Raw genomic sequence first — 12,229 nt, 5'->3', positions numbered from 1 at the left:
GTTAAAAGTGTGTGACCTTTATCACCAGTAATTCTGTCATGCCAGCACAGAAATGAGGTTGATGTGAACTATCCCACAAGATCTCCATGTCAAAGTGGAGTCAGCATCCTTTGCCTGGCTGTTTCCGTGAAAATATAGGATGTGATTTTGACACTTCTTATTCATTGGTCTTTATAGGAGAGCATTTTCTCAAATGTTTGGTATGAGAGTTCATGCTAGTATAGAATGCAAAAGCACTGACTGCTGAAAAACAGCATTTGTAGAAGAATAGAGTGAAAGAAGAAAGCAGGTAGAAAGCTTAGCGTACTAATGCTTTTATCTGCAAGACCCTTCAGGCAATGTGATGCTGCCCATTCCTCATAGGATGAAAGAGAAGAAAATCTTAAATCTTGAAAAAGGAGTGACTCCTCAATACAAAATTCAAGTACTAGAACAGTAACATTCAAATAAATCAGAAAAAACTGTTTAGGAAGCTTCTCTTGTTAAAGAGGAAAAGAAAGCAAAGATTTGCCCTAGAGTCTTAACAAGTTCACTGTGTATAATTAGAGAAATTATCGTTTACTCTCCATCTTTTGATTGCCATATAGACACAAAGGATGTCATACTATTATATGTGACTTTGTTGATAAACAACAGTTAATGCTTTATATGCGCCCAGGCTTTCTATGTGCCATTGAACTTTTGACATTGGTACTCCCTCCTATTTTTTCAGTCTGGTGTTAACAAACATGGTTGGGATGACAACATATGGTAGGCAAATCATAGGCTTCGGATCACATGCAAATGTTTTGTTTGCAAATAAACACACAGGCCTTCCAGTGAATAAAGGTCTGCGTCACTGAGTTTCCCTGCAGGAAGCTGGCAAGGCCTTGACAGGGATATGGGAGCAAAGACTCGTTTGTAAACACTTGTATCGTTGCTATTTACATTAGAGTAAAATTACTATAATGAGTTTAAGAATAGACCACTCCTAAGTAGTGCACAGTATTTGTACAGGAATAACAAACTCTGTGTAGGACTGTGTAGGACTCCAGGTTATATCTGAAAACTCTCCTAAAACAACAGTGAAAAAGTTATGTAATTTTCTGTACTTTTTGGGTTGGGCTAGCTGTAATTCAGCGCTGCTGTAAGACCAGGTATATAATGCATAAGAACTGGAGCCAAATGCCATTTGGAAGTCCAGAGACTATCTAGCAGTCTCCATACAAAAGGGATTCTTGTGCTGTGCTGGTGGCTTACCAGATGTGATTTAGGATTTGGGATGATGTTGTCTCCCATCCTGAGACAGATTAATGGAACTTCATTTGATTTTGTTCCACATTCTAGGAGGTATTTAACAGTATTATTATTATTTTCTCTGAGCTAGGATCTAAATACATGTACTACTTTCACCAAGCTATTTCACAGACCAAGAAATTGAACTCTTCTTTCTATGACTTCTGACTAACTCCAGGCAATGACTTGAACAATAATGATTGTTTATTAAGACTTCATATTGTTACTCTGGAGCAATGTTTCAGTATCACAGAAGAAAAGATCTCAATAAAGATTCTCTTAGAGATTTTTTAGCAGCAAGATAATTACTGGGTGATGAAAAAATTTCTAAGGAAAATGAAGGAAAACCTAATTTGAAAAGAAATGTTTCCAGAACCACTTTTGGAACAGATTTCAATTCTAAGCTGGTGTCAGGTTTTACAGAAAAATCCACATCTTATTAGGCTGCTGCTGATTACTGGATAGGAATCCAGCCACTCACCGTTTTGGCCATTGTCCATTTTCTTTTTTCATGTAACACACAATTACTGAATGCTAGCAATTTAACGGATAGATGGACCATTCTGATCAGATTTATAATCATAGAAATATTTGAAAAAAGTTTTGCAGACCTGATTTGGATTAATATTCAAATGAACTTGTCCAGAGCAATGGAAATCATGCTAGAGACTTCATGCAAAAAATATTCCCTATTAATCTTCCAGTATTTTCTGGCTTAAGCCTATGCTGGGAATGCTACAAACAGTATTCTTAGTTCTTTTTCTTTTTCTTTTTCTTTTTCTTTTTCTTTTTCTTTTTCTTTTTCTTTTTCTTTTTCTTTTTCTTTTTCTTTTTATTTTTCTTTTTCTTTTTTTTTTCTTTTTCTTTCTCTTTTTCTTTCTCTTTTTCTTATTTTTCTTCTTCTTTCTTCTTCTTCTTCTTCTTCTTCTTCTTCTTCTTCTTCTTTTTCTTTTCCCTTGCAGACTCATATTTCTTCCTCCATTCCCAACTGAAGACGGTAATGTTAACAGGGTAGGGTGAGCCAAAGGGATCTCCACCCTGACACTCATTGTAGTGAGGCATTAAGTCATGGTTTTTGGAATTTGATTTTACCATAAAGAAGCATAGTTCAAAACAATGTGACTGTACTGAAAACTTACTCAACAGGCTTTTTCCCACAGTGTTTGTTCCAGACAGTAACTTCCTCTTCCCTATGGCTGCTTTCATATCCCTTATATGCAGGGTGGATCTCACCTGTTCCAGCAAGTCAGCAACCTTCAACATCCCCCTGATAGGCTGCAACTCGTTATCACAGGTTGAAATATGCAGCCAAACATTCCTGTGGGTTTTTTTCTTCACCTGTCAGACAAAGATTGGGCCTTACTAGAGGCCCAAATTATGGCAGATTTCTGTCTGAATTTTTTGCCATATCAAGTCCTAACTCAGCTCTATACAGGTACAGGAATTTTGAGTGATCACTGTTTCCAGGTGAATCCAGCAGATGTTCTCCATTTTGGCAAAAGCCCCAGACCAGTGGAATTATTCCATGTCACAAGTTCAGTGGGACAGCAGCACTTGGCTTTCGGGTACAAGATGAAATGACTACTTCATAAAGGAAATGTCAACTCCCTAAATATCCACAGGTACAAGATTCACCCTTCCTAAATACAGATCAACTGTGCACCTCTTCCAGGTGCCCAGGGTTGTATATCAGCCCCCGTGAAGTCCCAGTGTTGTTCTGGGAAGAGATATGGGTATGCCCTGTCTTGTGTGCACTGGCTTTCTTTGGAGATCTCACATTTTGGTCAGGAAGAACACTCTTGTGTGTTCCAGTAGGTCCCCCAGTTCATTCTTGCAGAGAATCAAGCTGCAGCTTAGACACAAACACAGACCCCCAAAACATAGCCTGGATCATTAAAAGTTGTGGAGCACTAGCTAACTCATAATTTCCTTTTTTTTTTTCCTAAGAAAAATCCTCTCTAGGACACCATTTTACCACCCCAACATCATATTATTACTGACTAAAACCAGTCCTTGCTTCTAAATATTTAAACTGTTTACAGTCAGCACAAAAGTACTTGGGATAGGTTCAGGCACATGCTGGAAGCAAACATCTCTTAGAGTTACTGCTGCAGCAGTATCATTTAATAACCTATCTTTTCCATTGGCACCTAATATACTTCTATACCCTCTGTAGTTATTTGTGGAAATAGCCACAGACACAATTTTTCTGTTTACAGTTCTTTATTGACTTAACTCAAAGGGCCAGCCTCCCCAAAAGCAGGACTGACTTGCAGAAGAGGCACCTATACCCTTCATTGCAACATTGCCTGGGGGCTGTGATTTTTGCTGCCACACAGGAAAATGAACAGGGATTACAATCCTCTGTATCTGAACTCCCAAGAAGCTGTGGAAATGGAGGCGATTGCTGCTCTCTGTTTCTCACGCATCTCTTGTGCTCTTCATCATGAGCATTATCTAAACCCAAGAAAGCAAATGAGAGCCCTTTTGTTGATTTTCATGAGCTATGTTGTGGTTTACTGGAGGTGTACAAGAACCATCCAGCACTGTGGGTTTTTTTCATAAAATGAATTCTTGAGGGTTTGATGTGTTTAGTAGCCCATTAGCTTTGCCCGTTAGAGCTCTGTTTTCAAAACATAAAGTAATGTTTTCTGATCAGTTTGTTGGGTTTGGCTTTGCTGGCATGTCTGGTATTTTTTCTGCAATGCAATAACCTTCTAAGGAGAAAAAAAAAAAGTCCATTGGTATATAGTCAGCTGAATATCTTGCCAAAGAGAAGTAGGTGCTTTCTCTGTATGTTACTTAGCTATTCAGTAGAGAATATTACAGTATAATATTTTCTTGGGCTTAGACCTTTCAAAGATTTTTCTAGACTGTTGAAGTTATAATACAATACTCTGCAAATATTCGTCTAAGGCTTAAGAGAGAGATCTCACAAAATAAATTAATTTCCATGTTTTGCATTTTAACCAAATAGATTCCATTTTCATATTGCGGAAGACATTTAATGGACTTTTAAATTTATTTTTGCCCTTAAATTATTTTAGATAGAAACTAAACCAAAAAAGTAGCTGGGAGACTTTGCTGTAGACAAAAAGTCTTAAAAAACTATTATATCATCATCAAAACTGTATCTGAAATTATAATTTGCAGCAACAATGAATTTGTCAAGGTTCTTCCCTTTCTGATTTTCAATTGACCATGAACAGTATGTTCTTCAGACGTACATGTCTTATATAATACTTATTAGATAATTTCTACTAAGATTCTTAAGATTTAATTTGTTACAAAGCACCTTTTTAGAAAAAAATAGCTATTTTTATTTGAAGCAGTGCTTATGTAGTTTTCATTTCATAGTTAAAGTCCAGAAGATGCTCTTCCAGCCCCTGAATAGCAGCAGACATCTTACACCTAGAGACCAGACCCTTTTCAATCTCCATATCTTAAATGCCAATCAGCTGATAAATTAATGTTGGAAGAAGCTACTGTTTGTTTTTTTCTAAGTGTTTTTTCTGTGTTATCAAGTTACTGTTTAGTCAACGGGTGGTATCTTGCTGCGGTCTGTAACTATTAACTTCACTGCTGTTTTTCCTTCTTGCACAGAAAAAGGTGGTTTGTTGCTTTCCTTATGCATAATTCCGTCTTAGGGAAACCCTTCTCTAAACTAGGAGAGAGAAGCCTGCATTTGCAGTGTGGGAGAACATAGACACCCTCAGCGTGCAACATATTGTTGCAACAGTGTGCAATATGTGAACACTATTATAAGCCCTACTGTATTATGTATAGACAAATGTATAGAATTAGTGATAGATGTTAGGCCTACCTAGTGACACCTTTCAATAACCTGCTTTTACCAGGATCACAGTCACCCTGATATGATTGCTATTTTTGTTGTTTTCCAGACAACTCTTCAGGGTTTTTTGTTTTTTGTTTGTTTTTTTTTTTTTTTTTTAATAGAACTATAGAGCACCTATAGGAGTAAAAGTGAACTGTTACAGTCAGGCACAAGTCATATGCACCACTTAAATTCAAGCGCTCTTTAGAAGACTGAATGTTCATGCTGACCTTCTGTGTAAAGATGAGATGATTTTTGCAAGCTGTTACTTGTTTTACTCTAGGTCTCAAAATAGCTGGTGCGAAGGAGTAGTCCAATGTCTGCGGAAAGCTCACCTCCATAATAATACATGTCAACAAGAAAGCACATGTCTGTGCACACACATACACAGAAAGACAAGGAGTCCCAATTTCAGCTCGTTTGGGATATTTTCGTACTCTGTAATAAAAGTTACCATTTCAAAGTACTTCTGTGCTTTTTTGTTCTAATGGCAGATGGTTTGAGTGCAGCAGTCTATAAATGAATTTGTGGTGACCAACACCGGGCACCATTTATTTACTTTCTGTTTATAAACTTTAATGTTTATTTTCCATGCATTCTCCTTCATGAAGATGGTCACTAAGAACAAGAGTTCCTTTAAATCAGCAGTGACTGTGGTTTGGCTCTTCTTAACAATGTAAATTTGTAGCTTGGTTGAAGACATTCCGGACTCCACTGCCTAGTTCTTTTCCCTCTTTTTCTTTTGTGCACATGTGTGTATCTTTATAGAACTGATGTTGATTTTGAGTATCTGATTTCAAATGCAGGACACAGTAAAAGAAAACAAAGAAGAAAAAAACTGGTTTTGTGTGGCCTCTTATACTCAGCATACAAAAAATGAGCAAAACGCCAAGTTACACTATAAAGGAAGATGCTACAATTATACGATTTGAGGTTCACTTTCTTGTCTCTATCCTATAGATTTCAAAGCTATGCCTATAAAATAATAAAGGCAGGAAAGCATGGCATTTCTGAACATGCATTCAGCCCATCAAATTTCAGTTTCAACCTTTCTTGCTGACAGCACACTCTGACCTCTAAATCACCCCTTCTCTCTCTGTCTGGAATCACCCCTAAATCATCTTTGTCAGAGCAATAGGTGACCTAGCTCTAAGGCAATGCTCTGTGGGGTGGCTGTACATGTTCTAGCATAATTCTCAACAGCAGGAAGAGATGTTGTGATTTCATAGTTGATGTTTAGAGAGTTGTGATGAAGAGCAGACAATGTGAATACTGATAGAAGACAACCTAACCCCTGTGTAGGAAGACAATGACTCAGAGATGTTCAGTGAAGGAGTCCACAGTGTTTGTGAAAATTAAAAGGGTATGATCATTTTTCCCACTGTTGCTTTTGTAGAAAATAAAACCAGTGATTTTTAATTAATATCATAAAGGAAGGGAAGAGAACTCAAGCTCTGAGAATTGGGTCATTATTAGTTGTACTAGTGTGAAGCTTATAGCTGCTGCTAGGCATATACCCACTTTCCAGCCTGTTTACATGCTATGCGACTGCTTTAAGAATGGAGAAAGATTCAAGATAGCAGCTCTCAGATTCTCCAAAGTCAGCTGAGATGTCATCAGAGCATTTCTGCCAGCAAACTAGAGGATGCCAGCTTGGAGAGGACTTTCAGACAGAAAGGGAATTTTTGCCCCAACTCCCCATTTTACCCCAATCTCACTGAATGCGAACCCCTGTCCTTTTTGTCCTGCACACATTATGTTTCTCAGGAGGCAGATGCAGGAGGGAACAAATTGAGTCCATTTTGTCGTTCAGCTGGATGCTGATTTTCCTACTTCAACTTCTTTGTTTAAAGTGGAGAAAAAATATCTTGATTTTAAGTTGGTCTCTCTCTGTGGAAAGAGAAACTGGGTGGTTATTTCATGGACTGCTGTAGCCCAGAGAAATCTGCATCAAGTTTTGCATGGAAATACCTGCTGGAACTCTGAGTGTTTACGGGATGATGGCTTTGAATTCAGACACACTTCTCCATATACTTAAAAAGCAGTTAGCTAGTGTGTAGATAGTCCAGTAGCAAAAACATAGTCTTGTGTTAGGTTTTAGCCTTTGGGGCTTTTGCCTCATCTGTCATTTTTTACAAATGCCTCCTGCAACAAAACAACCAGTGATACCAGGCAGCAAAACATTGTAGCTACAGTTGCTCAATTTGAATACCTGTGCAAACATATAGACATATAAGCCAGCAAACATGAGGTAACAAGAATATCGCCTGACTTATAGTCACTATTTATATATATGGTCTTACTCTCGGGCAAATGCAAGGTAGTAGAAGTGATATCAGCTCATTTCTTTGAGTACTTTAAATGAACTCCCAAGATCTGCTTGGTCTTAGAAGAAAACTTCGCGAGTGCCATTTGAAAACTCTAGAGTGCACCTTGCTCTGTTGTTGCTACTCAGAAGTACTGGTTGCTAGCTAAAATAGCAAGTTCTAGGTACTTAGCATTTTGTGGCACCACCAGTGCTGAATGAAATACTTCAGCTGTTTACACCATGTGTGTGGTCAACTCATTACTTAAAAATGGGAACCATAAAATCCAGGGCACTAATACAGCTGCTTAACCTGCAGTGACAGACAGTCTTAATTCTCTAGCCACAAAGATGTCTCTAAGCCTGAGGCTAAGGGAAATGTCTCTCTCCGTTCAACATTCACACATCTGTAATTTTTTTCCCTGGAGTTAGAAACCCAAACCAGCTCTTTCTCACCATACTTGGTCAGACAAAGAAGAGGTTCACTCAGACTATGTCAACACGAGCCACTAGTGCAGTGGGTCTGGATGGGAAAACAGCTGTTGCCAATGCCCTCACAACTATGTTAAACATGTTTCAAGCTTTACTTTGGCCTGGATGCTGCCTGGCCCTGGATGCTGAGTGCTCATTAGTTGCAGCAACTGATGAGTATACTCCTGGGGCTCTGCGTACAGTCTAATTTCATCTGAAAGAATCCAGATTGTGTATTTTGCAAGAGTTTAATGATGTGCACAAAAGTACGATGGGGATGATTGAGAGGTTCACTTCAAGAGCAGGCCCCTGACCTCAATTACAAAGCTAAAGTGAGTATAATCTCAATATCCCAGTGACAAGAGCAGCTATGATCAAGAGGCTCACAATAGGTTTTAGGTAAACATTTTTTAAAAAACATACCATCCAGTATTCTAGCTTGATAATTCATTGGAATTCAATTAGCAGGTACAGATTTTTCCAGTTTCTTCTCAGTTCACCAGAATCTCTTTTTCCCAAGTGTTTCTATGCAATTGACATTTGGTTAACAAATTGGCCGTTGACCTCCATGAATGTATGATCCCCTTTTGATAAGAACAGGACTCGCTACACTGAAGTTCAGCTGAAGCTTGACACTGTCATTGTCAAAAACCACATCTTGGAATTGTATTTGAATGGAGAACTTTTCCATTTCATGATTCTTCAGTTTTCATTGCATAAGATCGTGCCAGAGATCACTACCTTGTGCATGTTCCCTAAGGTAGAACAAAATTACTGTTTATGGTTGCACAGAGTATTTCATAAGCCAGCTACCATGCTTGTCAGCACTAACTTTTCTGTCTCCAGTGCAGTTCAGAGAGACGGGGAGAGCACTGTGCCTCTGAACTGTGTTACAAACAGCAAAACACCTCTGCAACGACACCTGTGCTAGAGAATCTCCAGCTTTCATAGTTGAACCCTTTTTTGCTCACACAAAGGTCAGTAACAGCTCCAAGGCACTTCAGCAGTTATAGTATTTGTGCTTTAACTCTTAAAAGGATAGACTGTGAATTGCAGTGCCCTACAAACTGAAACACTCACCACTTGCTGTCTTTCTCTTCTTCCTTTCTCCCAAGCCTTTCATGGATCTCTTACTGGAGGATATGGACAGGACAAAAGTCTGGGAAAACTCTTGACTAGCTGGAAGTGTAAAAACAACATTAGTCACCAGATTCACCTGCATCATCACCTACAAGAAAAGCTAGAAAACCAGCAAGGTAGAAAAGTAACCTAGAAGTACTTTGTGGAAATCTGTGGAAATTTGTTTTGGAATTCTTCCTCTCTTAAAATGTTGCCACTTTCAAACCTTACCAAACATGGATTTCCGGTAAACAAAATACAAGAATACTTTTCCAACATCTTGCAGCAACAGTTTCACCAGCCTTGCACTTCTCATTTACTTGAAAAGTCAGTCAATATTATAGTCCATAATACACATTGTATTTTGATGTTTTTTTCTGACTTTTCTTTTAGGAGGGGACAAAAGGAGGGATGAGTACAAAGAATAAAAGATTTTGTGAAAAGAAATGTTTAATATTGCAGTATCTGCTCATATTTTTAAGCTTGCAATTTATTTTCCACTGTACTAATAAACTAGTATTATATTAAAGATGATCAGATTAAGTGTGGAAACATTAATGTAACAACATTTATGCTTCTACTTGAGAAGATTTCTTGTATATTTATTGTTGTGGAATCCCTGTCTGTAGCAAGGCCCGTCCTTGTGAATGCACGATCACATGCAAAAAGATTGAAGCACCCTGCTTTGGTGGTGTATAGTTGTAAGAAATTTTAACTGAAATCATTAATTACCTGAGATGCTGGGTTTGGTTTCCTAGAGGGCTGATTTGAGTGGAGTTCTTCCCTTATAATACATACATGGGAGTTGCATGTATACATATGTAGTTAAGGGGGGAATTCTTGGTAATTTAGCATTGTGCTGTTTTGAAAACTTACACTACATATGCTAGACATAAGCATGTGTTAAAAAATGCCATTATGCAGTCCATAGTGAAAATATGCAGCTCTTAATTTCTTGACAAATCTCTATGCATTATAGAAAAGAAAGTCAAGCTCCGAACATGATCCTGATACTCTGTGCGTATGTTAATTTATGGCAGCACAGCATAAGAAGGAATATGTTAAAAAATCCCCAACATATCAGCTATCAATAGTGTGCTAATGATGTTTTCTAGGAAAAGTAATTGTAGGTTTTAGCTTCAGTCCTGAGGCCTGTCCACTGCAACTCAAAAGAAGTACATGACATTCAGTCTAAAATCTTTGCAGTTTATTTTCCAGAAGCTATTGGTTGAGATCCATGATTTGTCATTCTGAGAAAATGTAAACCCTTTTTTTCCAAGTACCAACTCCATTCTGTCCGTTCCTTTTCACTGGCATGATCAAGGCTATGTACAGTCTGTGATACGCTGCTGCCTGTGATGTTAGTAGTTGGCACACTCACTGCATGGTGGTGTGGTGTCTTAAGAAGATATAAGCTTTTGTGTGATAAATGAAATTAAAAAGTATTATAAAGGGAGTAATTATTTTACTCACCATATAATTAACTAGTGAAGTCTGTGATAAGTTACTGTGAAGACTAATATTTCTCTTCCTAAATTTCAATTCTTATTCAGAAAAAAATGCATTTAAATGTATCATGGTGAAAATGGAAAAATAGAGGGTGAAGTGGCAGTATTACAGGTACTACTTATCTAGATGTTCCAGGGCACAGCTTGAACAAGTGGAATTAGGAAGGAATTTTCTTCCTATGTCTAGAAGTATTTCAGTAAACATATTTCAGGGATCACTTTTTTTTTTTTGAAAACTAGGGTTTAATATTAGGAGGCTATAAGACTGGAGAAACTATCCGTACATGACATGTGGTGACTGACAGAATTTTCCATCAGTTGTTCATACATTATTGTTATATAGTTGGCTAGGTTCTATTAAAATTCATAGATCATGACTGTCTTACCAAACAAACGTGGAAGGATAAGGAGATGGGCTTTCCACCAGGAAGAACTTTAAATACAAATGAGTTATAAACATTTCTGTCCTCTTCTCTCCTGTGTTTTGCCAGACACAGTGACATATCTTTCTTTCTACTCCTGACAGGTTTCATTGCAATAAGTGCCAATAATAATTATGCTGAGTTTGGCTGAATGTAAGCCGTGACTTTTTTCCCTCTGCTCTTCAGACTTTGACAACACTATCAGTTCGTAACAGACCACCTGTTTGTTTTGTAGTGCCTGCCAAAACACATAAGTGTTAATGAGGAAAGGGGACGCTACTTAATATGTGTGTATATTTATATAATATGCATAAATGCATACGCATGTAATGTACACTTTTCTTTCCACTGAGACGGATAGAAGATAAACAACTTGACTGCAAGGTGAAGGTTGTTTTTTGTCTTTCTTTAGTCATCTTGCTGAGTGTATTGAACACCAAGTTGCAGCGAGGAGAGGGAGAAGTGTTTTAAACTCTTTCATGCAAGAATTACAAAGGACTTCAGTATCTGTCCTTATTTCAAACTCACAGCACCATGGAGTAAACAGTAGACATCATGGAGTGATCCACAGACTGCATATTCCAAAGTCTGTGGAGTCAGTTCATTTACAGCAGCTGTGTTATTTTCACCGTGTACCAATTATATACAAACAAGCATGCACTCAGTATCTTCATGAAAAAAAGTAAGGAATGCATTCCTTTTCTCTCAAAACATTACAAACAGTACTAAAATCTTTGGTCTTCCCTCTTTTCTTTAGTTTTGCTACAATGATTTGCTCCTGCTTAGGATCTAGCCATATATGTGTTTCACACTTGACTTAAAAGGGAGGCAAAGAGAGCAAAGACCAAAATTTCCATGAGCTTTTGTCCCACCAAGTGCAGGATTTTCAGCAGTTCTTAGCAACTCTATCTACCATCTGAATTCTTATTAGAATTTAAAATTATGAAGATTGTTGTTTGGAAAAAGTAAGCAGAGAAAAAAGGAAAATAATAGGAAAAAGAATAGAAAAAAGAATAACAGGAAAGAGACTGTAACTTATTCTGTAACATTATTTAAAACTATCCAACTAGTCCCAGCCCACATCTTGCATTTGGCGTACAGCCCTGCAAATGCTTAGAAATACATTTCTAGAACTTAACAATAAACAACAAAATGGTAAATTTTGGAAATTATGAATTTGAACTTTGGAAATTAGTCCTTGGTTTTGAGATTCATTTTCAAGTTGTTGTGTCAAAGGGCATCTGTAAGTCTCAGGCAACACTAAGAATCAAATTTGGATTCCTATGGCAAGACT

The 12,229-nt window shown here is 37.6% G+C and overlaps 1 long non-coding RNA gene across 1 annotated transcript in view; it reads right to left on the bottom strand.

Moving 5' to 3' along the window:
* The window catches only part of LOC128851015 (uncharacterized), a 102,755-nt gene that overhangs the window by 77,363 nt on the left and 13,163 nt on the right, over window positions 1-12,229 (bottom strand). The window contains exon 2 of the long non-coding RNA XR_008448304.1: window positions 8,967-9,065. This is a non-coding gene — a long non-coding RNA (uncharacterized LOC128851015). The remainder of the gene's footprint in view (window positions 1-8,966; window positions 9,066-12,229) is intronic.

The sequence above is a fragment of the Cuculus canorus genome, chromosome 1 (genome assembly GCF_017976375.1).
Source record: "Cuculus canorus isolate bCucCan1 chromosome 1, bCucCan1.pri, whole genome shotgun sequence".
In the NCBI taxonomy this organism is placed as follows: Eukaryota; Metazoa; Chordata; class Aves; order Cuculiformes; family Cuculidae; genus Cuculus; species Cuculus canorus.
The sequence above is the reverse complement of the archived record's forward strand: the minus strand, read 5'-3'. Positions and strand labels throughout refer to the sequence as shown.